A 27,622-nucleotide genomic window follows, 5' to 3' on the forward strand; every position below is an offset into this window, starting at 1 on the left:
ATAGCAAATGAGTCGGTTGTATCCCAATAGAGTGAGTCGGAATAAATGAGTGAGATACATCCCAAAGGATTTGTAGTATGCTCTTCTGAATAGTCTACCACGACGCCATTTACCTAAGAAGAAGCAAAACAAAAGACATCCAGACTAACTTTCCCCAAGACACTTCGACGCTAAATTCGAACGCGTTTGACATCTCTGCCCGTAGTAGTAGCAGGTAGATAGAGAGCAGCCACCAGCCAACAGCCCAGAACGCACCGAAAAGAAAGCACCTCGTATAGTAGGTAAGCGAGGGTGTGAAACTAGCCTCTGTGTGTGTGCGAACGGTACACCGGCGAAACGAGACGGACAGCGCAAAACGAAGAGAGCGCGCGTTTGGGTGTGAAATGCATGCAGCAAACGAGAAACAATAGAAGAGCGCAAGAGAGTGAGAAAAGCGGCTGCCCGAGAGAGCGCAATGTTGTGTCCCGGCTCTGCGGTTCCGTGGTTCCGTCGATTGCGGAAGAAACCATGCCGCCCCAGAATATTGCTGGCACTGCGTCTGCACAGATATATCCAGCCGGGCAGGCAGGTTTTTCGTACCAGAAATTGGTGTTCTGAACGTGAGCCAAAAAAGCAAAAAAGCACCCGCAGTCACAGGAGCTCAGCAGCATCAGTGTAAGTCTGTGAGCAGACCCTCCGGTGTCCTGATAGTGCGTGCGTTTGTGTGTTTGTGTGTCCGTGAAGTAAGTGTTCTGGGCATTGGCCACACTGCCCAGGGAAGGGAAAATATAGTAATCGAGTGCGTCTCCTTATCGATCTCTGTTTGTTCCACCGCCGGCGAAAGTGTGAGTGTGCGGGAGGCTTCGTGGCCCTGCCAAATCAGGTGTGTGTTTGTGTGTGTATGTGTGTGTGTGTGTTGCAGCTATTGGCAGGATCGGTCCGGCTGTGACACACCGCTGTGCGTTTGACTCCGTTGCAGACTCCGTTTCCACTTCGTCCCTTATCACGCGTTGTGCAGGACGAAGCAAAAACGGTTACCGGCACACGCACGGCTTCCTTCCATGTTGCCTGTGTCTCTCTGTGTGTCTCTGTGTTTCTCCATGTGACTGTGTGCAGTGAAGAAAAGTCCCTGTCACGCAGGGGGGTTGTGTGCGTGGGGTTGTTTGGTATTGGGCCGGTATTGTCAGGTGATATCGTACGATGTTTAAACCCAGTCCCCCCGGTATCGGAGGTCGGGTTTGTGCGCCGGTCACCTCACTATACCTCGCAGTGCAGGTCTCTGTGTTTGTACGTGTATGTGTGTGTGTGCGTGTCTGTGTGAGCAAGACACAAAAATCGTGTCGCGACGCCGACTTTAAGAGTTTAAGAGGCCATCTATCGGTGACCATAATTCAATAACAATAACCGTCCAAATTGAATTAAATCTTCAAACGCCACGGAACACCTCGCTGTGCGTTAGTGGGGTGGAGGGAATAGGGAGAAGGGATGGCGAACTGATGGAGTTGTGCTGGGTGCAGTTACAACTGTCATCTCAAGCCATTCGTTCAATCAAAGACACACGCATCAAAGTGACCGCCGTACAACGCATTCCAAGAATTGTTGTAGTTACATGTGTTCTTTGCTTGTGCGTGTGTGTGTGCTCCCGTGTTTTATAGTGCATCGGATTAATCAAAGCGGCTGTCAAAAAGCCCAGTGAAGGTGTTTATCGTGTTTACCTACACACACCCGCAGTAGCTCCATATCTCGAATACAGATTTTGACATGGATATTGATTGCTAAACTCTCTCACGTCTCGATATCGATTTAGCGCCGGTTAAGCAACCAAATCTGCCATTTATTCCGCACTGGATTGTTTTCGCTGGTGTTCGCTTGCACAAGCAATGTGTATGAGTTGTTTATTGTTTTTTTTTGCTTTCTTTTACGAACAAATATTACCGGCACAGAACACACACACACGCCGGGAATGTGCAACCGTGTATTGTGCAACCGAACGGCTCTCCGACCACCATAATTAGTGTAGTTGAATTAATTGGCTTTAATTGAGTTCTACGTCACGGAGCAGCACCGGCGATGGTCCTATACCGGGAACGAAACGGCAAAACTTTAATCGATGCAATATAAAACCCCACAAAACCGATCGGTTCCTGGACGCAGGAAAGAGGGGGAGATGGTTTAAAAAAACGAGGCATACGAGAGGTAGAAAAGCAGAGGAGAAGCATGCACAGGGGGAGAAAATCGTGATAAATCGCGGCACTCCATTTCCGGCAGGAAATGGTAACAAGAGAGAGCTCCCGATATTGAGAAGTGAAGTTGGAACCTGCGACCTGCGGTGGCCAGGGGTGGCAAAAGCGGGTGGGCGGCTGAACGATGGCTCGCGAAAGAAGGGACGAAAAAAGTAAATTATTCTTAAGCACAGCGATTACTGGGATTAGTCATTGCGCTTTTTTGTTTCTCTTGGTTGGTTGGAGGGATTTAAATTCAAAGCCGCCTCCCAACGCTTATGACATTCCACGGGAGCGGCCTTGTTTTTTTTCGTCGGTCACCCAATTGTCAATTGTAATCGATCCATTATGGGATGTTAAACCCGGTTTCCTGGAAATTGGGCTGGGCTGGGTTGTTTTTTTTCTTGTGGTGGTTGATTTTCCCTTTTTTTATTGCTACTGCCACACTATCCTAATTAGCATTCTTTAATTATCCTTTAATGAGGGCCGTTTGACGCCTATCCGTGTCTGGGAGGGAAGGTTAATTTTATTCTTTCAATTAAAATTTATCACTATCAAGAGCTCGTTATCGTTATTCAGGCTCTTTTTTTTTCGAAGTTTTTTATTGCAAACCACGCCCATTCTGCAGTTTCCAGCAAAATGCATCGCTTTAATATGGCTTTGAACAGTTCCTGGACTACTTGATCGCACGTCCTACCAAGTTCTGCAAATGATAAATCAGAAACATCTACAGATTAATACACTCCCCACCACATACACACACACAGTTGCATAGTGAAGTGGGGCTGCATTCCTAACGTCTCGCTTTCGATCTGTGCAAAATGTTTCACTCCATTCCTGCAGCAGCATCCTTCCGGTATGTTTTGGAGAGTCGCCCGTTTTTTGTTTTGTTTTTTGCTCCAATGCTCTCTCTCCCTCTCGTGCGGCCAATCTGTATGCCGAGAGTTTGATTTATCCTACCCCATGCAGATGACTGATGATGATCCACCCGGGGTCCGCAGCAATGTGTGTGTGTGTGTGTGTGCGGGTTGCCAGCGCATCATTTCTTGTGGCCGTTGCTTCCCTTCGAATGCCTTCTTCTGCGCCCAAAGAGAGGCCCAAAACACATCCGCACTGGAGGCGGAGGGCTTCTAAGACTTCTTGGAATTTCTCGTCGGTGGCGTTTTCTTCTTTTTTTTTGCAAACGTTTGCACTCGATCGAAATCGCCTGCTGTCTAATGCTTCCAGGTATTCGCGCATCGGAAGCTCGCTTGCGCCCCCTTGATTTTACCACCGGCGAAGTTGAAACCCCGGAATCTACACCACCACCACCACCATCACCGAACCGTGTCGAACCGTTAAGACCGTGTCAGCTGTTTTCAGCTCGGCGAGTCCGAGGGGGGGGATGGGGTAAGAGAACTTCGACCTATGGAGCCTCGACAACTCTGCCGGTGCATTCAACCCTGCGTTGTTGTGCTGTGTGCACGCTGCCACCTGGTTTGACGTATTCGTTTCAGCTTCACTCCGCCGTAGCTACCGAAACGAATCATCAATTTGCGGGCGGTTTTGTGAGGTTGTAGGGGGGGGGGGGGGGGAGGGGGGGGAGACCTGGCTTGCACCTGGTACGGTGGAAAGGCGATGCCACGACTAGTGGAAGGTAGAGCTATAGGTTGGGTGGAGAGACTGGAGCATCTTTCCCACGACACGCAAAACACGAACTTTTCGGGGTTTTTATTTTCTTCTTATTTTTTTTTTTGGCAACCTTGTTTTCATACGCCAGCCAGCAGCAGTGTGTGCAGATTGGTTTAACTGTGTTTTTAGTTTATGTGTTTTTGGTTGTTGCTGCTGCTGTTGTACCTCGTTTTCGATCTATGTTTTCTCCGCTTTTTGGGGTTTTCTTTCTCAAATTGCGTTTTGTTCTTCTTCTTTATTTGTTTGCACTCTTATTTTATTATATTATTTTTCTCTTTTCTTTTTCGTTTTTTTTCTGCTCTCTACCAGGTTGCGCTCGTACTTGCGGAAAGGGTTCCTTTTTTATATTATTTCGCCTGAGAGGTATGTATTAATTAGCTATTTTCTTTTTTTTTCAATCAATTTGTTTCATTTTTTGCATTCTCTTATGTTTAATTGAACATATTGGTTTAATTATAGTTTTTCACTCGTTTTTTACTCTCATTATGTTTTCCATTATAAGCTTCTTTGGGTCGTTTCTCTCCCTCGGATTGATGGAATATCTTTTAATTGTTATATTTTTCGTCTTCTCTCTCTCTCTCTCACACACACACACTCTGAGATTCTTCTCGAGGTTCAGCGTGTGGTTCTTTTCCGCTTTTCACGCTCGACTTCTCCTGCAGCGTCGTGAACCATTTTTGCGGATCAGTTGCTACATTCTCTGTTCTTGTTTCATTTTTACGCTTCACTCCGTAACGAAAAAAACCAGCACACGGATTAAATGTTGCCACATATGTGTGTGTGTGTGTGTGGTAACATCCAAGGTTCGATTGGTAGCCAATTTTCAGATTTTCGTCACCCATTCGGCAAAACGAAGGAAGTGTGGTAGCGCGTGTTTCGAGCACAAGCTGCAGATGACAGCCGAGCTGCGAATAGTTGCGCGTGAATTCGCTCGAAGGATTTTTAGCACAAACATACGGTGCAGCAGGGCTGAATTGGAACAGTCAAGAGCAGAAAGAAAGAGAGAGAGAGTGAGAGTGAGCAGCAGAGCGTGATGAAAGCATAAAAAAGGTAGCCAAAACAACGGCTTGACGGTGCAATTTTTCAAACAGCTGGCTCGGGATTGCATTTTGTTTCACCTCGCCACGGCCGGGCAAAACCGGCTGGAATGCAATTTCAATGCACCCGCAGCGCGTGTGTGCGTTTGAAAGGCGATCCTTGGAAACCGGGACCGCACACACAACCACACTCGCTACACCCTGCCTGATCACTCCGTGTGCACCGTGTGGTGTTTGTGACACAACGTGTGCGAACGTTCCAAATCCGTTCGGTCAATAATGGTACAATTTTCGGGTGCGTTAGATTCGCCCGAGCTCTGGGCGAGTTCGTTCGTTCGTCGTTGGCACGCGGCGGCTTACACGTCCTTCCTTGCGTGTTTGTGTGTGGACCGAATCAAATGGACCGAAAAGGGATACGATTATGCTGCCGGCTATGCTGCCGATGGAGATAAATCGCCCCCGGGTTCATGGTGTTCATGGCGCACCCAGGCCCAGGCCCAGGCGCTATACTTAAACACTGAACGGATTGCAATAAAACCGTGATAGCGGGCGATAGATCGCATATAAAGTGCTTAGTTTTTTTCAAGCAGCTGGTTGCGGACGTGCAAAAAGGAAGGGAACGTGCCCATGTAAGTCCTTTTTTGTCCTCGAGCTCGAGTTCGCTTAACAGTAAATAAATAACCGAGGAGGAAATTGTGCGATAACTTGATGTATTGAGTGGTCGGAACAATATCGAGGATAGGAAGTGGTAAAACAAGCAATACATAAATATAATCTCGTTGAATTTATTGGCACATTGCAAGCATAGACTGTGCTTTAAAAAAACTATCTACACATTTTACTCACTTTAAAGAGATCTTCCCTCTAAAGTAGTTGCACTCCGCTACTAAGAAATGCACTTATTTCCAACGTCAAACTACTTACCTTCCAGAAGTGCACATACAAAGTTGCTTTGTCTCTTCTCTTGGCTTTGAAATGGTACCCCTTTGCAGAAGGAACAATGTAACAAAAACCTACCAGTGCTTCTTTCGCTGCTATGTACAGAACCTTAGAACACTCTTCACGAAAGGATGCTTAAGCAAAGCATCCCATAGAGTTGCTTCCGAGAGAGAGAGAGAGAGAGAGAGAGAAAGAAAGGGATTCATAACGTATAAAACAGCAAAAGGTAAACTTTCACCCAGTCGTCCGTCCTCCCCCTGGAGTGGCAACTTCTGAGCACTTTTTGGCGTAGTTTGTATCGTATCGTAGCCGTGTGCGTTTTAAAACAAATTCAGCTTTTCATGGCAAGGGCTGTACAGTGACATTGCGTCTCGAATGTGGTCCCAAGGTCTTCAAACCCGGAAAAATGCGAGCACCACCAGAATCGGCTTGGGGTCGTAAATCGAAAATTGAATTCTACCGGGGAGGGGAGCTGTCTGAGGTGCATAATGGCACTTGGCCACTGGTGGAACCGCAATGGGACAGCGGGGTTGTCTCCTGGCCGGAACTTTCACACACTCTCTTGCCACCGTTTCCTTTCCTTTTCCCTCTACATCCTTAGCTCCGCTTTCGCTGACGATGATAGCCCATAAAAATGTCAGCATAAACCTTTTATCGGAAATTTAAGGCTTCCTCTCGCTGAACCCACGACCGGGGGGCCCGGCGAACAAACCCGTGAACGGTGGGTGGGCTAGCTGGGAATCGGGAGCATACCTGCTCTCTTTATTTCGGGTTTGCTGCCCGCGCGTATCGGCAGTTGTGGTGATGCCAATTTCCCGAGCGCGCCGTGCCAAAAACACACACCGACCGTCCAACCGTCAGGCGGTGGTGGCGCGACGCGAAACGTATTATGCTCGCTGAATTGACTTTTGTGTGGTTTCCTTAATTAGGGTCGGCTACCGAGAGAGAGAGAGCGATATGCTAGCGCACACTTGGTACGAAAGCGTAGTTACGAAATAACCGTTCCCTCCGTCCAACCTCTCCATTGCATAGGTGGTGCACGAAAATCAGAGCTGGGGGAGTGGGGATTGAAGGGAGTCTCCCCAAAAACTTCATGAATGGTGGTGGGTGATGGATCGCATCGTAATTGCATTACCGTTGCCAATAGCAAATGCTATTAAGCAGTTTGGCGGGTTCGAGCCAGTTTTCGTGTTGGGGGTTGTATGGGTGTGTGTTTTTTTTTTTAATTTTTACGTCCAATGTATAATCCATTCATGCAGTTTTGTGCAGCCAATCTATTCATGTTTTCGCATGGCTTTGAGAAGGAAAATTTTTGTGTGCGGAAAAGTGTGACACAGTTTATAACGTCATCAAATGACGTATGAAAGTTTTTTTTAAAGGGGAATTGCATTTCAGCTTGTGTGCTGGCGTTTTGTGTAGCTAGTGTAAGGATTATAAGATGTCTTGAAAGATCAAATGATGTGAATCAACATATTTACATTTGGAGTAAATCATATTAGAAAGCAAAAACTAGATCAATGTTATAGCTTCTCGTCCCATTGATGGCTTATTTACACGTTAATAAGCTTTATAGAAGACATGTTTAATCTTTCTCACCAATAGATGGCGCCATTTGTTTGAGGTGAAACTGAGGAAGCGTTACGGTAAAAATGAATTTCTAGTTTTTTGGGAATATTTATATGTCAAATACAGTGACATATATTCAAGATGTAGTTTATTTAAGATGAATTGAGTCTTTAAGACGAACATTTTGACCAGACATGTCAAACATACGGCCCGTGAAGGCTCTCAATCCGGCCCGCGAAGAACTTTGGCAGTTGTTTGAATGAAGCAGAAATAGATTGTAAATTATAAGGTAAGAAAACCTGGTGTATTAATGTTTATTCACTGAGGAAGAAGGTTTCAACATTCAGTTTTAATACTTCGCTTATCGAAGAAAGAAGTAAGTTACACATAGTTACTTGTTTGGGAAGGTATCCGTGAAGATGGCATATAGCAAGTGTTTTAGTAGTTGTTTCCTGAGAGGACTCTTAAGTCGGACTATCAATATTTTCACCCATTTTCCGACATTGAGTTCGGAAAGTTTGGAAATCATGTATTGGAATACCATGTATTTCTTCACTTAATTGATGAGGGTACTCTTTAGATATGGTTCTTCAAAATCAGGTCGTTGTAATTAAAAACCAAGCCCTCAAAAAGGTAAGAATTGTATGAGGTCGACTGTATTCTGGTAGTCTCATTTCCTCAACAAAATGGCCAAATATCTAGCCAATATTTGCTGATGTAGTGATAAATTTTGATGTATCGTTATTATTCATTAGCGTTTTCAAAATGCAGCATTCGAGTGTCATTGTGTGAAGTCTGTCCAGGCAGCCTGAAAGTTAGCAGATATCTGAAGCAATTGAATCTTCTTCTTCTTCTTCTTCTTTTTGGCTCAACAACCGCTGTCGGTCAAGGCTTGTCTGTTCCCACTAGTGAAGTGAGCTTGGCTTTCAGTGACTTATTGTTACCATAGCCGGATAGTCAGATCTACGTATGGGGGCACGGTCTATTCGGGACTTGAAGCCATGACGGGCATGTTGTTACGTCGTACGAGTTGACGACTGTACCACCAGACCGGCAATTGAATATGAATTATATAATTTCCGAGTAGGCACGACCGCCACTGAATTAGAGCATGAGTAAATTCATGAATTTCATGAACTGTTTATTTAAGGGTTACGAAAAAAATGGAAATAAGATTCTAGGTCGAAGAATAAGTCCTTAATGATTTTTGACGATTGAAAGCACTGCCATCCCGCCGCCACCCAACTGCGGCCCGCGAGAATATTTTGAACCGTAATCCGGCCCGCGACCCAAAACGTGTTTGACATCACTGATTTTGACAATCCTCAAATCAATCAAATTCCATACATTTGATATCTCTTCAAGATAAATGTCTACCAAAGGCTAATATTCTCTAAGATGCATATGGGATTTGGCAGGCTAAATGAATCTTTTCAATGTCTAAGATGAATGACAATCCACAAAAATATTAATCAAACGATGCCAAAGTTTTCTCGTCGTTTCAGAGATACTTCGTAGCAACCCTTTTATTGGTTTTCCCTAACATAAATATGGCTCTATGTTGACGGTTCCTTGAAGCCTTAGAGATATTTCACTGTATATTAACTTTCATTTGATTTCTACTTACTGCTTAAAAGTTGTCTGGAATGCTGTACATGAAGCTGTTCCTACTTTTCTTTTTCGTTACTCCTCTAGCTAAAGTGTAGTAGCCGCTTCTTTGAATGATCTAATTCATGTTTATTTGATTGATCCTTTCTTTTAACACGTGCATCAAATGATTTCATGATTCTGAAGCTGCTCGTAGGCATACGTTGCTATGTAACAGCCTGAATAATGTACACAAATGTCAGCCCCATTACACTTGACACACTTGGCAGAGTTTTGATTGATTGAAGAACGGTATTGTCGGTCGTTGTTTTGCCCTCGATGCGTTGCGTAACTCCTACAAAACCAGAAAACCACAACCACACGATCGGGTTCACGTTGTGCCAAAATTATTCTCCATTATCAAGAAGGCGACATTGTGCTAGCTTTAATGCTTTTCGAAATCCCCTCCCCTATAAGAAGGTACGCCCTTTCAATTTACATTAAATTACAGCTTTAAAGCTCTTACAGTGTATGCATTTCATTAACGAAAAGGAGGCGTTAGATAAACGGTTATCTCGGTGTGGCATTTTAAAAACATTTCTTGTGTTCATGATACCATCTGACCCGTTGATAAGTCAACACGGGCATTAAGGTGTGCAAATTTATCGTTTACAACCGTCGGCTTTCACTACACATTGTTTGTCGCTTATGTTTGCTTTCTGATTTGTCTGGAGTTCTGGTACATCTTTTCGGTTGTATTGTCGAAAGCTTCGTTTTGGTTCGTTTCTTTCCCCCCCAACCGCCCAAAAGCCATCCTCATTGTTCTATCCGTTCACATAGATCTGTTTATTTTACATCAATTCGTCTGATTGTTTGCATTGCATTTCCATTTTCACCGGGGTTTGCTGTTGTGTACGGAGCAGACGCTGGGAGAGTTCTGGGAGTTAGCTTTACCTTCTTATTGCCCCCCTTCCCACAACCTCCTTTTAATGCGTTGGGTCAGTTGGGCTTCTTCGCCCCGGGGTGCTTTTGCTCCAGAAGAGGTAATGTTTTGGAACAAATGTTTTCCCCAACAACACAGGCTGGTGACGCACCAAACACAACAAACCAAGTGAGTGAGAGTGTGTGCAATGTAAGCAGGCACGGGGGAGCAAAGCAATGGAGTGAAAACGTGGGAGAGGCAAAAAGGGTTCTTCTGCACAAACTCTCCCCCGTGCAGAGTGAACCGTACCGTGTGTGTTTGTGTGTGCTGGAATTGTCCTACAAAAAGTGTATGTAATGCAAAAAAGTTTAAGTTTCGCGTGCAACGGTTGAGTGTTTGCATTTCGTGCGAAGGCTTCTTCACTCTAACGGCAGCAAACTTTTGCTTTACGACAGCAGGGTTCCTCCCTCCCTGTGACGGGTGTGTGTGTGTGTTTGTGTCTGTGTGCTAGTGCAAATATAGGTATAAGTGCGCGCACGTGTGTGTTTGTACATAGCTGTGAAAAGCGTCAAGAAGCAACGTCATCGCCCGGGAGGAGGTGAAATCTGAGTACCGTACCCGAGGGGAGTTCCGGTGGTGGAGGAAGCGGTGCAAATTTTCCTCTCGCAAAACGGTTTTTTTGTTGTGTCTTCTCACACGAGCACTCGCCCAAAGCTTCACACCACATTTCCGGCTACGGGCTGTCGTTTCCGCCTGTCTGCCAACGCACTCCTTCTCCCCCGGGTGCCACTCCCACTCCGCGGTGGTGCACCCTCGCACTCGCACATAATTGACTGTAGACCGGGAGCCACCGAAACGCCGCCACATTGGAATACCAGGAGGAGAGTTGTGCGTGTTCGCACAACGTGGAACCGCCGCCACCGTCCTGCTGCAGGTAATTTTCCATGTCATTGCTGCTGTTAGCGCCCGTGTTCCTCCAGTTTCGGTGCTGTCCAGAGAGAGAGAGAGAGAGAGAGAGAGAGAGAGGAGGAGTACATCTTCGATTTGCTAGCGGGCATCTTGTCGTTTTTTGTGTGTATGTGTGTGTGGGGAATTTCCCAAAAACAAGCCGGTCACCCTGAAGGCCGCTCAGTAACACACCGGTCCCGCGGTATCCACGCTGTCAGCGCAAGGCATTGAGGCAGCAGCGCGCTCAACGTCCTCGTCCGCTGTCTGGGACTGCAAGCAATGCGAACATTTACCCCCACAACCTCCCCAACTTCCTCCCTTTTGCTCCGTTTTAGCATAGTGCAGTGGTCGAAATTATGTGCAGGCTTTCCGCCACCATTTTTTTGTTTTCAAAGCGAAAACATGTACCTTAATACGAACGTTCGACATCAAACAGTGGAACCAGAGGAACATTCACCCGAAAGCAAAAAAAGAAAAGAAATAGAAAACCACATTCTTCTGGCCGGGGATCTTTTCATGAGAAGTCGGAGGCGAAATTAGGATCACATACGACGTGCCCACTTCACTACCAGCGGCGCACTGAGGACGGCAAAAAATGTGAAGAGGAAAATATTAATTTCCCACAACTTGAGGGCTGCCTGCTCCTCCCTCCTTCCTAGCTGCCTGCGAAGCTGACAATTTAAGCTTGTCCAAACAAAGGTCCCACTCTCTCTCTCCCTCCAGGGTTGTCATCGACCGAACGACTGAAGCAAAGTGGGGGAAAAAATGGGCAAATTATGTGGAAAGCAAACCAAAGTTGCGAAAAAGAAAAGGACAACCAAACACTCACACCGAAAAATTATTGGCCTTGGGTTTGGTTCGTTCGAAAAATGATTGCTGGTGTGTTTGTGGATGCTGTAAGACTTACCGAAGCACAAGACATCCCGAACGAACCCCTCTTTCGCCCTTTTTTCTGGCCTGCCCCTTGGAACCACCAGCGCAAATTCGTAATGAGCAATGGCGGCCGGATATTCGGAACCTGAATTGGCAGCCGCTACTGGGATGCTTGGGACGACGGCGACTATCAGCACACCAGCTTTCCAGCCCACTTATCGATCCGGGGGAAGGACTTTTCCACCATCCCCGGCCACCCGTCTGTAAATACCGAACAGTTGCCTTGCAGAGGGTGTGTTTTTTTTGGTTGGCTCTAAGCTTTTCCTCTCCTTTCCGGGCCGAGGCGAAGACACGACATTCGGGAGACGGCCTTGCTCCAGGACCCAGTTGCACATACCAGGGTGGCGGCGTTGCAGTTGCACCGAGCAAGTGTCGAAAAGTTTCGTCACCCTGTTCCACCATCGTCCAGGCTTCTGCTCCCGGTCCAAGTGAGGCGAGAAAATCGCAGGAAAGTTTTCGGTCAGAGCCGTTGGTGCCAAGCGCGCGCGTCGTTGTTCGTGGAACCGGGCCGGGTTGCTGAATATTCAGTACCACCACTGGCCATGGACACACAACTGTGTGGTGTTTGTTCAGTATCGCTTCCAAAGCCTGACAAAACCAGACCTTCTCACACACACACACACACACACACACACACCCCTCTTTCCATCCCTTTCCCTGGAAGGGCAAAATATTTACCGTAGCAAACGCCGGTTGGAAGGTGCAACTTTTCGCTGTATAGCACAAATTACTTGATTTGGCTTTCGTAACGTGATAAGGTCTTTCTTCCGGAACCCTTCTGCTACTCCGCCGAGGCTCTCTGGTCGGGTCCAAAATGGCAGCCCGGAGCCTGGCCGTTGAGAAGTGCAGTATGGCGAATTGAGGACATTATTGCTGCACCTTAACTATTGCGTCCGATAGGTGGCGAACTGGGCGAACTGCACCCGAAAATAACCTCCCAACTGCACGGTATATAGACCCAGTTACGGGCTTACGGAGTTTAATCTCGGAGTTTGTGTGTGTGTATTTGGCTGGGTAAATTTTGCAAAACTAAGTTGCAAAAATGGGGGTTTGCTGAGAGAGAGCGACGGCAAAATGGGACTGCAAAACAAGATGTCAGCTAGTTTGTAGCAGACCCACCGGGCAATGGTGGGATTCTGGAGCGGGTGGTATTTAAACGGATTTTCAAAAGTGGACAATTATCGCACCGTCTTTGCTTGACCGCAACGGTAGCAGCGATGTTGTGAAGACAGTGTAGTGCTCGGTAGTTGTTGGGAGATGATAGTTGAGGTAGATATGCATCTATGAATTCTAATGAAGTAAAACTACAAACTATTGAGGTTTGTAGATTTTTATCATTAACTGGAGCATAAGATATTGTGGAACAATAATAGCAATTTGAATGTGTTTGAAAGCTATGCATGATATTTCAGCCAATAAACATATTGGAATTCAAAGTTCTAATTCCAGTGTTTCCAGGATATTGACTAATTCTCAGAAGATTTCCTCGTTATACTTTCTAGTTTGAAATCTTCAAACAATTGAAATTTTAGTACATTGATCCTTATGACTTAGACCTTAAACAAACTCATCATTTTCCTGAATTATGTGAGATATTGTTATCATTATTAAGATACATATCTCTACTTATAGTAATCTTGCCTGAGATGAGTCTTTCCCTACACTTTTTTTAGTATACTGTTTTGGATGAACTGATGAGTCACAGATAAGTCTCTTGTTGCACCAAATACTACAAGATATCTCCGCAACGAATCCTGTTGGAGTTGTTCATGAAGACATCCAAGTTATTACTTTTAATTCTTAAAGTATTAAAGATGTCAGTCACTGTCAATCTAAGCTGCTCAACACTTTTCAAAGCTACTTCGGAGAAACATTCTATCCCCATAGCTGTTTGATATCGCAAGCAACGCGTTACAGTCTCCCTCATTACGAAACATTGTGCAATCCTGATCCTGAAGCAAACGCTCTTCCCTTGATTCTGTCCGCTTGATTGGGCCCACCGGATGAGTGATACCTTCAGTTTGTATTCCAGCGAAAAGGTGGCACGTTTGTCATCAAGCAGCATCCTGTGTCATCAAAAGCCCTGTTTGTTGAGCGAACGCTCCTCACCGTTCGTCACCGGTTTTTGATTAATCTTAAGTCAAATGAACAAATATTTTGATTTTCTATGCTCCACCTGGGCTTCACCCGCGTCGCCAAGTTCCAAGAATTTCTAATCCGCACTCGGCAGGGATCGGAATTTCAGTTCAGAAAATAATGAGCGCTCCATGCGAGAGCGCTGGCAGAAACGCGCGGCTTCCATCCGACTGACTGCCTTTTCCAGTTCCGACTCGCCTGCTGTCACGTGCTCTTTCATGTTGTACGTGAGCTTTGGCAGAATAGCGGCATCACGGTGGTTGGCTTGAATATGATGCCAAACCAACACTAACGTTGTGCCTTGTTTCTTGGTTTGCGAGCCTTTTTCCGGAAATGATTCCACGACACAGCAGCAGGAGCAGCCCAACGTGATGCCTGCCAGGATATTAACTGCTTGCCTTGGTGTATAAAAGGCGCAGCGCGATGTGTAACATTAAAAAGTGAGAATAATTTTAAATAAATATATATATCTCTCTCGTTTCCTAAACTACTCCCCGCGTGTGAGTGTTTGTGAGGCGAATGTATAATTTAAGGGCTAGGAGCATCTTTTGCGATTCCTGCGAGACCCTCACGCTCTGTCTTGTGTGGTGTAGTTTTCCCAGCTCAACCCATTTACGATTACGCTTGGTGCTTTGCTTGATTTGCTTGAATGTGAAACGGGCGAGCTCGCGCTCGGGGGTTTTATGTTTATGTGTAACTGCCGTTCCGTTTGAAGCATGCTTCCCTGCTGGTAACAACAAGCTCGTTCTACTCTGCCCCGTTAGTAAGCATTTTACTGCGAAAGGAAAAGTATCCTTTAGCTGTGCTCGTTATTTGCTGGCGGATGATAGTGGTGTTTGTGCTCCAACGGAGTCCCCCGTCCAGCAACCCCGCAGAACGACAAAGTAAGCGCGTTCACCAGGTGATGATGAATAATTTCTGCAGATACACGCCAGAGACGGTGCCATCCCTGACCGGAACCACCATTTTCTTTGCCCATTTACCATTTATTCTTCCCCGAGAATGGGGAAGCTGGTAAGCATGGGAAGCAAAACTTCCTACATTGTTAGCTCCTAAGGTTCTGCCCTGGGATCATTGGAGGAGCGGAGGACCAGAACACATAAAAATACTCCGCCGGGGGCTTTGACGTTTAGCCGCAAGATTGGCTCTCGTAAATTTACGTTGAATGTCATGTGGAAAATTCGATGTGAGGTTCTTTTTTTGTCGGTTACGTCCCTTTTTCCCACTTCCACCGACCCGGTTCATTCGTTCTTTTTTGAGGTTCTTTTTGGGTTTGAATTTTGAACGAAGCATCCCAGATCTGAGATCTCACACCGTGTTTTCTGATTTTGGTTCACAACAGGCGCCGCGGCTCATTCTTCTTTCCAACTAAAGCTGTACCGACGTTCGGACGTTCCACGGGCGTTGGCATAGATCCGTTAAGCTGTCATCCGGGGTGTCCTTTTGTGTCCCATTCCCAACATCTACTACATCTCCCTAAAGTGCTTCATGGTGCTCGTCGATTCCATTCTAGAGATAGCGATGCAAGAGTTCGGGGACGCTGACAGTCTGGGAGTGTTTGACGGCAGGCAAGCCGTTTTTTTTCCTGCTTTCTACTGGCTGTGCAGTCGCGAGTGATTGACGCTCTCATGTTCAGCTCCAAAAGCCACATGACGGTGTGCCGGCACAGTGTCTGAATGACGGGTCCTCTCGCTCGCTCCCGCAGTTTGCCTCCGTATGGTTCCGTGATTGACAGGATGCAAATTTAACAACGCACGATAATGAAAATTGTCGCACGAGGGTTTGTTTTGCTGCATCGTTGACCCGTGCCGTGTGCCACAGCGTTACGTTCGCTTAACCCAGTGTGCCACCGTTCCAGACTGCTACTGGATTCCACCAGCACTTTTTGGGGCGGAGAAGGCGAGAGTACTTTGTTTTTGACGGTGTGTGTTTCTATCTTTTCCCTCGGCGTTTTGTTGCTGCCAGCTGCCAGAGCCAGCCCGTCGATTATGCTACGACCTTTCGGGGTTCGCTTGCCAGCCATTCCCGGTCGGATGGGATTCATCGTGGGAAACTATCTGTCTTTTATCTTGTCAGTGAGTCTAATCAGTGAGTGTGGAGAGAGAGAGTGTGTGGGGAGAGTCGAAGGGGAAATTAGGTTACCCGTCGTTGGCAGGGAGGCGCAATGCAACCTATCCCGGACGGTGCAACTCCCGGACGGAATTAAAAAATCATGCAATCACAATTATTTTCGGTCGGAATTTCCTGCTTGTGGGCGGCGGGCACACAGGTCGCACAAATAATGGCACTTTGGTGGCGCAATCTGGAGCGCACCGAATGCTCGCGTGGAGCCGTTTTGCGGTGCGATGCTGCCGTGCGGTTGTTTTTTTCTCTCGCCTGACTAGATTTTTAGGGACTTTTAGTCTGATGAGATGCTCTAATGAAATTGACATAATTTATCAATGTCTTAAAGATCTTGGAGACAATAAGACGTAATATTTATCGATTTTAATCGGGCAGAATCCCAAAGCTGTTTCAGATATGTCTTTAAACAATTGTATGTAAGATTCTCCTGATGATTAAGTGTTACCTGTTAAACCAGCTTGTACTTCCAGACGATTTCTTACTTACTTACTTATCTGGCGCTACAACCGCTCTGCGGTCTTGGCCTGCCTCACGAATGTCCGAAACCGCTCACGGTCTCGCGCCTTCGTCTGCCAGTCCTTTATCCCGGCCTTAATGGGGGACGCCTCCACGCCATCTTGCCACCTCAATGTGGGCCTACCACGCCTCCTCTGTCCTTGTGGACGGCCTAAAAAAGACTTTACGGGCTGGGTCGTCCGTTTCCATGCGTACAACATGGCCAGCCCACCGGAGCCTGGCGAGCTTAATACGCTGTATGACAGTGAGGTCGCCGTACATCTCGTGTAGCTCGTTATTATAGCGGCTCCTCCATTGTCCTTCCACACATACGGGGCCAAGTATCCTTCTGCACATCTTCCTCTCGAACGCGGCTAAGAGGGTTTCGTCAGAGCGGTCAGACAGTGTCCATGTCTCAGAGGCGTATGTGAGTACCGGTACTATATAAGTACTATATAGTCCCAGCTTCGTCCGTCGCGACAGGTTCTTTGAGGTGAACTGATTTTTCAGGCTGTAGAATGACCGGTTGGCAGCCAGCATCCTTGCGCGCAACTCAGCTTCCATGCTGTTGTCGTTGCTGACCTTTGAACCCAGATAGGTGAATTCTGGGACGACTTCAAAAGTGCGTTCACCTATCTGCACGTCACGCCTACGTAGATTCTGATTATTTATTGGTAGGCCCGCTGATGTTGCCATCATCAGTTTGGCCTTTGCCTCGTTTATCTGCAATCCGAGGCTCTCTGCCGGCTGCTCGATCCCTTGGTAGGCTTCTGCTACATAGGAGAGCCGCAGACCAATGATGTCTATATCATCAGCGTATGCCAGGATCTGGGTTGACTTATAGAAGATGGTTCCCGTAGTCTCCACCCTCGAGTCACGGATGGCCCTCTCTAGTGCCAAGTTAAATAGGAGACAGGCAAGCCCGTCCCCCTGGCGCAGACCCTTGGTGGTAGCAAAAGTTCCTGAGAATTTTCCATCCACCTTCACCTGGCATGTGACGTTGGTCATAGTCATTCTATCTAGCCTTATCAGTTTGGCCGGGATTCCAAATGAGCTCATAGCGTCGTGCTTCCAGACAGTACTTCTGCTTATATTGAAATTCTATTCTCCAAAACAGCTCCTCCAGAACGCACAAATGAACTGAAAGCCGTAACATAAGCAAAAGGTGTTCAAGCGTGCTCGTCTTCCACGATTTTCCGCCCAAAATTTCGCTAAATAATTATCGATACCCTTGGCAGCTCATTATTCATTGCCACTCGGCAATTGCGAATGGACAGAACATAATTGCATAACATTATTTTCTTTCGCCCTTCTGGATCCGATCAAAGTGCTGAGAAACAATATGGCTCAATTTTGGTCGTTGTCACGCTGCATCGGTGGTGTGTTTCGGGCAAGTTTGTTTAAACGGTCCCCGGAAGGTTATCGGCACTCGCCCGTCCGTCCCGTTTGTAGCCACCGAAGGCAAAAAGGTGATAGAACGAAATGGAACTTTTAATTGTTTTCAATTTTCGATGAATTTTATTATTCTTTGAAAATTCACCTACAGCAACAACCTGTACGCGGGTTCCAATATTGCTGCTGAATATTGTTTTACCGGTGCAAAAGGGGGTTTTTGGGGAGTTGCTTTAATTATCACGCCATCTCTCTGTTTTCGCCGATGGAAGTGAGATAAAATCGCATTGTGTGTGTGCCCGACCGTGTTCCGGTCGTTGAGTGCTATAAAAACAGGCTCCGATTATTCCTCTGGGCGCCACCCACCCCTTTGGTTCTGAGTTCTGCTGAGAAACGGCGAGCAGCGAGCGATCGAACAGGGGAACCACTGAATACTGGAGCATAAATTACTGAGTGCGGTTTTGCTGAAGTGCTGCGACGCGCGACCCTTGCCATTAGTATCTGTCGATGTCCTTCAAACGCCTGCAAAGATCGATTTAATATCCAAATTCACACGCCGACGACCGCACTGGCTCGGGTCCGGTTTTATGGGAAGCATATTTTGTGGGTTTCGGGTTGAGTGAAATTGAATCTTCCGTGGGAGGGGGATGAGACAGTGACGAGGAGACAATAGAAAATATTTGGTTGCGATGAAATGAAAGTCATTAATTTTGGCAACAGCCGCCTGCTGCTCCCTTGTTACGCTTGAAAAGACGTTAATGACACTGGCCTTTTTGTTGGTAATGGGAAGAGGTTGAGGTTTGCAGCTGACTACTTGGGCATCGGTTTACTTCATTATCGGTAGGTCATTCGAAATTGAGAGCTTTGCAAAGAAAAAGATAAAATTATTCCAGTCATTTGAAATTGAGAGCTTTACAATAGAAATAATAAAATTATTCTATCATTTTAATCCCATTCAGGCAATTCTTTGTAACCTAATCCGCTTTGTAATCTGGCTACTTTAGTACATTGTGCCGCTAGTTGTACAAATTCCCTCGAGATGGCGCTTGGGAGAAATTGTAATTTGTGGTTTATTAGTGAGCTTTTGGGGTTTATTGATATTTGATACACGACAAGACAGTAACATGGTGTCAGAGGTATTTCTATGTCATTTGAATGCTTTATTGCACCTTACCAATAAATCGAATCGAATGATTTAAACTTTCTCACCATTGTGTGGCGGTTCTTCTTCAAAGAAAACGATATGATTGAATTTAATCAATTAATGTTTTATTGACACCCGAGCAAAAACATGCACCTAGACCTCGACCAAAACGATGCATCGAATCAATCCCATCATGCAGCTCTCAGCACATAACACCTCTAAACGATTCTAACGCTTTGGCCGTTTCCCACGACAAGCAGGGAACGGAGTGGCCATCTCTCATGTTTATCTTTCGCGTCGCGCAAAAGGTCAAATTAATGCACATCTCTCCTTGCACTGTTTCGGGCTGCAGTTTCTTCGCCTGCATAGCCTATCGTGCGTGTACCATTCCATGTGCGCCGCGCTCTAGTGGCAAGAAGCGAGCCAAGTAATGCCGCCACGAATGCCCTCCCACAGTCTGGGAAACACATCGTGACAACCTTGATGTACACGGTCCAGCCCAAAACTGCGGTAATTGAATTACGCCAATCACGTCCGAATAGTTCACCGGAGTCAATAAGAGCGGTCCGGTACTGGGCCGGGTCGTTTCTTCCGCCTTACTGATGACCGCCATGGTGTTCGAATTCCACCCGCTGCTATGCTGTGTGCTATGCTATGCGTGCTCCACGGGATGCAGCATGACGGGATGAATCGTTCGTTTCATGCTCGCGTACCCGGTTCGACGAGTTTGATGTGGCGTGAAGACATCAGTTTTGGCATCGATTGTGTGTAGCAGTCCGCTCTAACATTTTCCCACCATTCCCCGTACTTCCATCCAGTGGCCAGCATCCTGCACTGCTGCAGCACGGACTGGCCTCCGTGCAGCGTGTGATGGCTTGCCTGGCACTGGGAATTGATTTGCATTTTTAATCTCCAGCAGCGCGCGGAACGCAACATTCTCCGGATTCTTCACTGTTTGGACTTTCGGTTCGGCAAGCACAAGCCGGGAGCAAGGGGACGGGGATTACCTAACGCGCGTCATGTTGCGGTTTGGCTGCTGCGGTCAGTGGTCTCGAGATCTCGAGAACGCATGGGGGGGTGTGTGTGTATGTTTGCTCAAGGTTGCAAAGCTCTGCCCGGGCCACGCCGGCCGCGTTGACTGTTCCGGTGAGAGTTGTTATCGATAGTGGTCCAGATTGCGAACTGAGACGGTGGTCATACGTTAACTTTTTGGCTGCCTCTGTGTGTGATTTCGTGGTGGCTGATTGGATGGTTTTCTGCAGGATGAGTGAGGTCTAGGTGGTTTGAAATGAACGTGTGTTGGATGATTTCATGTATAGATTAGAGCAGATTGAATAACTTTGTGCTGCTGTTACGGGCATGAACACGAAAGACAGGGATGAATATTTAACTTACGCTTTACGGTGGCAAGTTTTACAATGTTCCATTTGCCTTTTTTTCAAAGAGTTGTAGTCATTTACGAAACTCGATGGAAAGTTACGTTAATAACATTGCATCTGTATTCCCTCCTATAGATGTTTGACGTAGAAAGTCATGTTTCATATTTAAACCAACTTTTACGTTTCAAATCCAGGCTAGTGTGGTGGTACAGTCGTCAAGACGTACGGTCTATATAGAACATGCCCGTCATGGGTTCAAGCTCAAGTCATCATGTCATCGATAACCACGCCCATCAGTGGTGGTTAAGACAGGTATTTTAACTGACTACTACAGTTGCTTCAGCAAACAAGAACTTTAGTAATTGAATCGATTAATGAATTATGAGTAGTATTTAATATTTCAAGTAAGTGTCATGTGGTGTGGCGAGTGGTTCTAATTACAACAAGCGATAAATCTTTTCTTTGTTCAAAAATCTTCTTGAGAAGAACTTTTTTTTATTTTCTTTTTTGTCCTTAACACAAGGTAATCTGCTTGATGCTGCTAACTTCCTTCGCACGGCGTGCTTTGCACTTTGTCTTCTCGATTTGTGCCTTCCCAGTGCAGAGCAGAGTCCCGCTGGTTTCCTGGGAGCACTGATACGGCAAACGACAAATAAGCGCTTAATTTCATCTGACGTGACGTTTCGCTGCGCCCGCCCGACGACGATTGCACAATCTTTGCCAGTGTTTCGGGCAAAAAGTTTTTTTTCCTCTCGAGAAGTTAGCCCAAGTAGCAAAAGCTCTGTGCAAGCGTGTGCGCCGCATGGTGAAACGATGCTTATTGGCAGCTGGATGAGGCGGTGAAGGAAGCGCGGCAAAGCTGAGTGCTTCCAGCTGAGCAATTAATTTTAGCCTTAGGGCCAATCGGGCCCCCGCGTGCACATACATCTGGAAGAAAACGGATCGAGAAAAAGTTATTCGTTCCTAAAAAAAAAGATTTAGAGCCTCGTTGAACAAAGCGTCGATTTTGGAAAAATAAGTTCTGTGTGCATGCAGGGCAGAATTGTTTACTCAATTGAACAATAATTCATTAGGAAGACTGCAAGCGTTTTCCAACTGTTGGAAAAATTGATTTCTTGAACTAAAGGGAATGGAAACATGCTTGAATTATTGCGCCAAGAGGACTGAAGGACTTCAGCATTAAACAAATTAATATCCGAAGTGGAAACCATCGCTCAATTTCCATGTATTAAAAGTTTCGCAAAAAGTCCTTCTCCTCTCCCAACTCTCTCCCCCACAAAATTCCTACGAAGTTAAATGATGAACATTCATTATAAACAATTCACTAATAGCTCCTTCATTCGACATGAAGGACTCTTCAACGGAACGCAAATTCTCTCACCAGAAGAGTTAGAACAAATACGGTAAACTGTATTTCTCCTCCTCTTCTTCTTCTTCTTCTTTTATTCACATCGTACGACGCTTCTTCACCCATTCCCCCTGCATTCGTGTTGTCCCTGCGGGGTATCAGCGTTAGCCCCGAACGGTTTAAAATGATTTCATTGAAGCACTTGCGAAACAGCACTTAAAAAGTTAGCTATCCAGTGCCGAATTAACGAAATTCTCTCGGTGTGAAACTGTGAGGCAAACGGAGCCGTTTCTCTCTTTACACTGACCCAGAACGAACGCCATTCATTTTTTTATACAAAATCCAGTTAATGAACAGAAGTTTCCCATAAACCTATGATCACGAGCTGAGCGTTTGACGGGTGAATTCTTGTGTTGAAACTTTAACACGCCGGGGCGTTGGTGAAGAGTTGGGTAGTAAAATGTTACGCCCACTTCATCTTGAACCATTCCAACTTCTTGGTTTTGAATAGCAAGCTACCCAAGGGGAATGTTTCCGGGAGCGAATGGATCACCCCGGGACGCGCTTGTTGGATGATTTCTTGCGCTACGATGACATTTGTTTTCTCGCGCAAAGTTAAGCCCGTCAGCGGTTGAATTTAATAAATGAAACATGGTTGGGAAAGGAAGCAAAATTGAAAAACAGTAACCGTTGAAAGTTAGGCAACCACGGAGACACGTAGCTTCGATAGAACAGACAAGCTCGAAACGCCCGAAGGGAGCTTATATGAAAGAAAAAGCTTTTACAAAAATGATTTTATGCCCTCTATAGGGTTTATTTGTAGGGTTAGTCATTCTGACTTATTGCCTAGTAAGTGTGCCGGTAAGAGCGAAATTAGTGCAAACATAAAGAACCGCAGGGCTGCGCTCAGGGGGAACGTCATCCTGTTTTGGCCTCGTCCCATCTTCGCTTTGATGCAAGTAAGTACTGCTTTTGAAAATGGAGCCATAGAATTTGCTCAAGAAACTGGGCAATCCCCTTTCGCAGACACCGGTGTCTCGCGGGAAAACGCTTTTGAAAGCACTGCCACGGTAAAACGATGCCACGGCACGCTGCCAAATGAAGGCAATCCTTGATGACTGCGTTCCTGCAGCCGCTGTTGCTGTGCTGCCGCTGCTGCTACAAAATGTCACCTTTTTTGTTGGCTCAGTGTTTGTTTCTTTTTTTGGAGGATCTGTGGAGGAAATGTGAGGCGTAGCAGTAAAAATGGAAAAAAGAGAGCTAGACAGCGCTTCCGAGGCAAGATTTCGATGCAATAAGTGCTTTGCCATACCGCGCGTAAAGCAACGACGAAATAAAAGCTTTCGGCAAAATGATGGTGTCTCGTGGGAAAGGTCTCGAAACACCGGGTGGAAAAATATATGAAAGAAAGCAGCACATTAGCCACCCTCCCCTGCCTTTCCCCTTGAGGATGGGGGTGTACATGTCATTAATGTGTGTGCGATTGTACCACAAATAGAAAAATGTCCCCATTGGCGGCGTTAACGAACAGGACAGGGCACAGGCGCGCTAACAAGTGAAGCAGGAAGTCCTTGAAGTACGGCTGCGCTGCGAGATGAGGCCACAGTCGCTGCAGGTGCTAATGTAGATGTCTTCGGATGGGTAGCCAAACAGACAGTCGCAGCGGAGGTGGTTCACGGTAAAGAGAGAGAGCGAGAGTACAAGAGATCCGTTTTCCGTTAGCATCAGGAACCGGCAGTTGGGACAATAGGACGACATTTATATCCCTGTCCGACCGGAACTCCAGAATCCTCCAGCAATCAGGAGTTACATTCAAAGGTGGGTGGTGTACACGGCCACTGCACAATCACACAGTGTCGAGATTGAGCTTTTGACTGCTTTGAGGTGCTGCTTTGTCGTTTGTCGTCTACTGTACACACAAACACAGGTGTTCCATGGAAGCCCCGGGGGCGCTAAGGATTCTAAGAATAAAAATGTAGGTCGTAAGTGATACGGCCGGCGATGGCCATGGCCTTTCGAGTACCGGAGCACGCCCGGAGGCATTCGGAAACATCGGTGGATGAGATTGTTTTCCAATGTTATGTTAATTAAAATCGACATCCAATTTGAGTGCTCGTAAAAGCGGCTCTGGTGGGATTTTGTCATGTGGGATGAAATGCAAATATATGTACGATTGTAGAGCCTGCAGGCATGGCAAGGAGGAAAGTCCGGTTTCAACAGCCCCATGTACAGAATGCAATATCCTAACATTGTTTGCTTAACGAGACAGCCCGGCAAACAATCGGATCGAATTTATCATTTCAAGATGAATCCATTACTGTGTGCGGAGGCGCTCTGCTCTGCTCCAAGGCACACAGTGTCGGAGGATGTGCTTCTTAAACGTACTTGAGGATAAGATTTGATTGCATATATTAACTTTTATGACGTGTTTCAATCGTCGTGCGAATTTATAAAGAGGCAAACAATCGTTATCGTAGCTAAGTGATGAAAAACTCAAACAAGCAATTATGGCTGCTTAATTTGTTAGGCGCACAGTCTTGGAAAGGAATATTTACATGCGGATTGCATACTTTTAGGCGTAATTTTGAAGAGCGCTTGTAAAACACCTTTTTTCACGTGTATTTCATAAGTTTGGTTTAAATTGATCGTACACAATGGCAAACTTTAGTAAAAACATGATAATATAATCAAAGATGATGCAAATATGTTTGTTTTTAGCCGTGTTCGTAAAATTAAATAAAAACAAACTCCACCAATATGCAACCGACTCGGGTGTATTGTGCGGTGCAAATTAAATTCCATTCGATGCTCCTGCTTATGTTGCGTTGTTGTTATCCACATGCGTTCCGTACACCCGGTAATGCTCTGTAAATTAGCTACGCAGCTACATGCATTTTTATCTCGTGCCAATAACTTATTTGTCTGTGGTGCAAAATATATGATCATCGAAGCTTGTCCGTGCAACACCGAGCGTGATTAATAGGCCAATTGTTTGACATTTCATTTGTTCAACTAATTGACCTTGGCGCTTCCATTGCCCATCTGTCTCCTGTCACGGCGAGCATCGGTTGCACGCGTGTGCACTTTAACGACGCGTTTGCGTTTAGCGAGGTGTGAAAATTTAGTATACCTTCACACAAACCACCCAGCAAGTCGTGCGGTTGATGCCTTTTGGCTGCTATTGTAACTTGTAGTCTAAAATGTTGCTACTTCTCACCGTAAAGTTTGCGCGTTGCAGTGCAGCTCACACTTCGTCAAAATCTCTCTCTCTACCTCTGTGCTTAGATTAAAAAGTAGCAAATAACAGCTTTTTAACGCACAGGCATCGTATAAATTCTTATTAGCTTTCTCATACGCCTTGTGGCAAAGCATACGTGTCGTTGCTACGTTTTCCTACGATCTGAACTTCGGCCTGACGGCAAGAAGTACAGTGCGTGGAACGTAGCGCCCTGCTGGCATTGAAGAGAGGAAAGCTACATATGGGTTTAGCGAAACTTACTCCATAGTGTGCTGCTTGCCAGCGTGCGTATGGTGGTGGCTTGTGTGGTGGCTCTCTACAAGAAAAGGCTTGTGTTTAAGCAATACTTATAGTTTCGTGAAGTTATAGCCTTCGAGCCGATGAAGGAAACGCACAAGCATCATATCGTGCACGTACGCCTAGAAGGTTCTACCGTTCCAGTGCGTAGGATGGGACGGATCGTACAGTACAACCGCGCCTGTGCTCCATTGTACCTGCCTGCCACGAGAGCACATTCGGTTAATGTTACGTGAAAGTGAACAAGCTGGCTCGGTTACACACGTCACACCGCTCGGAACATAACCACAGAAAACGGCAAGGCTTCGCTGTACGCGGGTTTGAGTTCTTCCCTCGACATAGAGTGGCTCCGAAGGCGAATGGGACGGTTATACATGATATATGAGCTATTTAATAGCTTTACTCTTGCCGTAAGAATAATGGAGATACGTACATTGAAAGAAATATTCTTCACATTTCTTATAACAGCCGCCGCTGCTTTTACCATGCAAAATTGGTTTCTGTGTTGTGTTTGTCAAATTTAGTTGAGGCACAAGCACAGCTGCGCACGGTTGCACTGCATATAACCGTCAGCTTACTTTTTCACCGAGTTCCGAGGTTTGTTCGTCGGCCTGCGGTGTCAATTATGGTTTCACAATTCCACTCTCCTGTGTCAGGCAAATCCCTCACCGGTGCAGTTGGGCCACAGTGTGTGCACAGAGATACAGTGCTGACAGGCGGGATTGGACGTGTGTGTGTGTGTAAAAAAAGTCACCCAATACACGAAACAACCATCGGTAAACCGGACATCCCCTAAATCATACCCGCTCCATTCATTCGCTGTTGGGTATCACGTGCCAAGCTTGGATATAGGGATTAATGTACATAAGGAGGCTACCATGCTGCTGCTGCTACTGCTGCTGCTACTGCTGGTTCCAGCCTCCAGTGGCTGGCGTGTTGCGAGGTCAGCAGCTGCACCCGGGCCCAGCACCACTGTCTGTCATTATGGCACAAATGTGGGCACCCGTTTTCATAGCTCTCGTCCCTTTTGCGGACAGCTCAGAAAGCTGACTGTTTGTACCCGTTTGGATAGCCTCCGGGGGCCTTGCTGGTGTTAAACTCCCTGTGTCGCTTGGTGTGTGAAACCGGAACGGAATGTTTACGCACGCGTCCCGCACTAAGTATCCGACCCGGGCTTATTTCCGCATTGCGTGTTCGGCGGCAGGCCCGGTGTCGGTCGGCTGAATGAGAAAATAATGAAAGTTTGGGTGCTGTTGTTCTTTCGCACGGCTGTCATGTGTCTGTCGGCGTGTTTCTGCCCACCGGCAATGGTCGGTCGGTCGGTGGTGGTGGTTTTGGTGTGTTTGACGGTCCGGACGACGATCCGGACCGAATGAAACAGAGCTCTGAATTGATATCCTTGCTGATGGCTAATTATGTACGGTGATGTGATGAGAGGAGGAGCTTTAGCATGGGCGTACGATTGACAGTGGAGCATTATTGAAGGTGAAGTTGAACAATGGTTCCGACACGAGCTGGAAGGATGATGTTTAGATGCTTCGTGTCTCAAAATAGAGCCAGACATGTGGGGATGTATGTTTCGATGGTTTTATCATATTGAGTGACCAGCGATAAGGATACATTATTCAAAACGGAAGAAAGCACTCGGATATAATTGGAATAGATTGTTTTATGGTTCAAGTTGTATACTGTTTTATAGCAATGACTAAATTCGCCGAAAAGTATGCAACCCGCATAACAAAATCCTATTTGAAGAGTTCTCAATGTTGCAATGTCGAGTTCATGATTATTCTTCCTATTCTTCTTCTTTTTCTTTTGGCACAACAACCGTTGTATCCACTCAAGTTAAGTGAGCTTTGGGCTTTCAGTGACTCTTTGTTACCATAGCAGGAGAATCAGTCCTACGTATGAGGGCACGGTCCATTCGGGGCTTGAATCTATCACGGGCATATTGTTGAGTCGTTCGAGTTGACGACTGTACCACCAGACCGGCTCAGTTCATGATTAGTATTAAGAAATGTTGTGAAATATGGTTTATAACTGAAGTTTACCAATCATCTTGAAAGCTCAGGAAAACAATAAAAATGCACACACAAGATTACTTTATCCTTTTCACCCGTTTGAATGTACACTGCAGAAGCAATAGCAACGGATCAGCTACTCCCTTTTGCCCCCTACCCAAGAAGCAATATGAATAAACTACAAACACTGTTATCGAATTAGCAATTTCATCAATCCCGTTCATCATAACCACGGCTTTCTCAT

The 27,622-nt window shown here is 46.1% G+C and overlaps 2 protein-coding genes across 9 annotated transcripts in view; both read left to right on the top strand.

The window, feature by feature from the left end:
- The window catches only part of LOC1278948 (protein rolling stone), a 135,050-nt gene that overhangs the window by 56,558 nt on the left and 50,870 nt on the right, over positions 1-27,622 (top strand). The gene's annotated exons all lie outside the window — the stretch shown is intronic.
- Positions 1-27,622, top strand: part of LOC1278944 (protein rolling stone) — a 65,690-nt gene that overhangs the window by 11,553 nt on the left and 26,515 nt on the right. The window contains exons 1-2 of one of the 8 annotated variants that reach the window (XM_061653158.1): positions 462-862; positions 4,182-4,235. The gene's annotated coding sequence lies outside the window, so the exon portion shown is untranslated. Of the gene's footprint in view, positions 1-461; positions 863-1,542; positions 1,678-4,181; positions 4,236-10,082; positions 10,858-27,622 lie in introns of those variants that run through there. The other 7 variants (XM_061653153.1, XM_061653154.1, XM_061653159.1 and 4 more) reach the window with 7 other exon arrangements.

Source organism: Anopheles gambiae, chromosome 3 (assembly GCF_943734735.2).
Source record: "Anopheles gambiae chromosome 3, idAnoGambNW_F1_1, whole genome shotgun sequence".
Taxonomy (NCBI): Eukaryota; Metazoa; Arthropoda; class Insecta; order Diptera; family Culicidae; genus Anopheles; species Anopheles gambiae.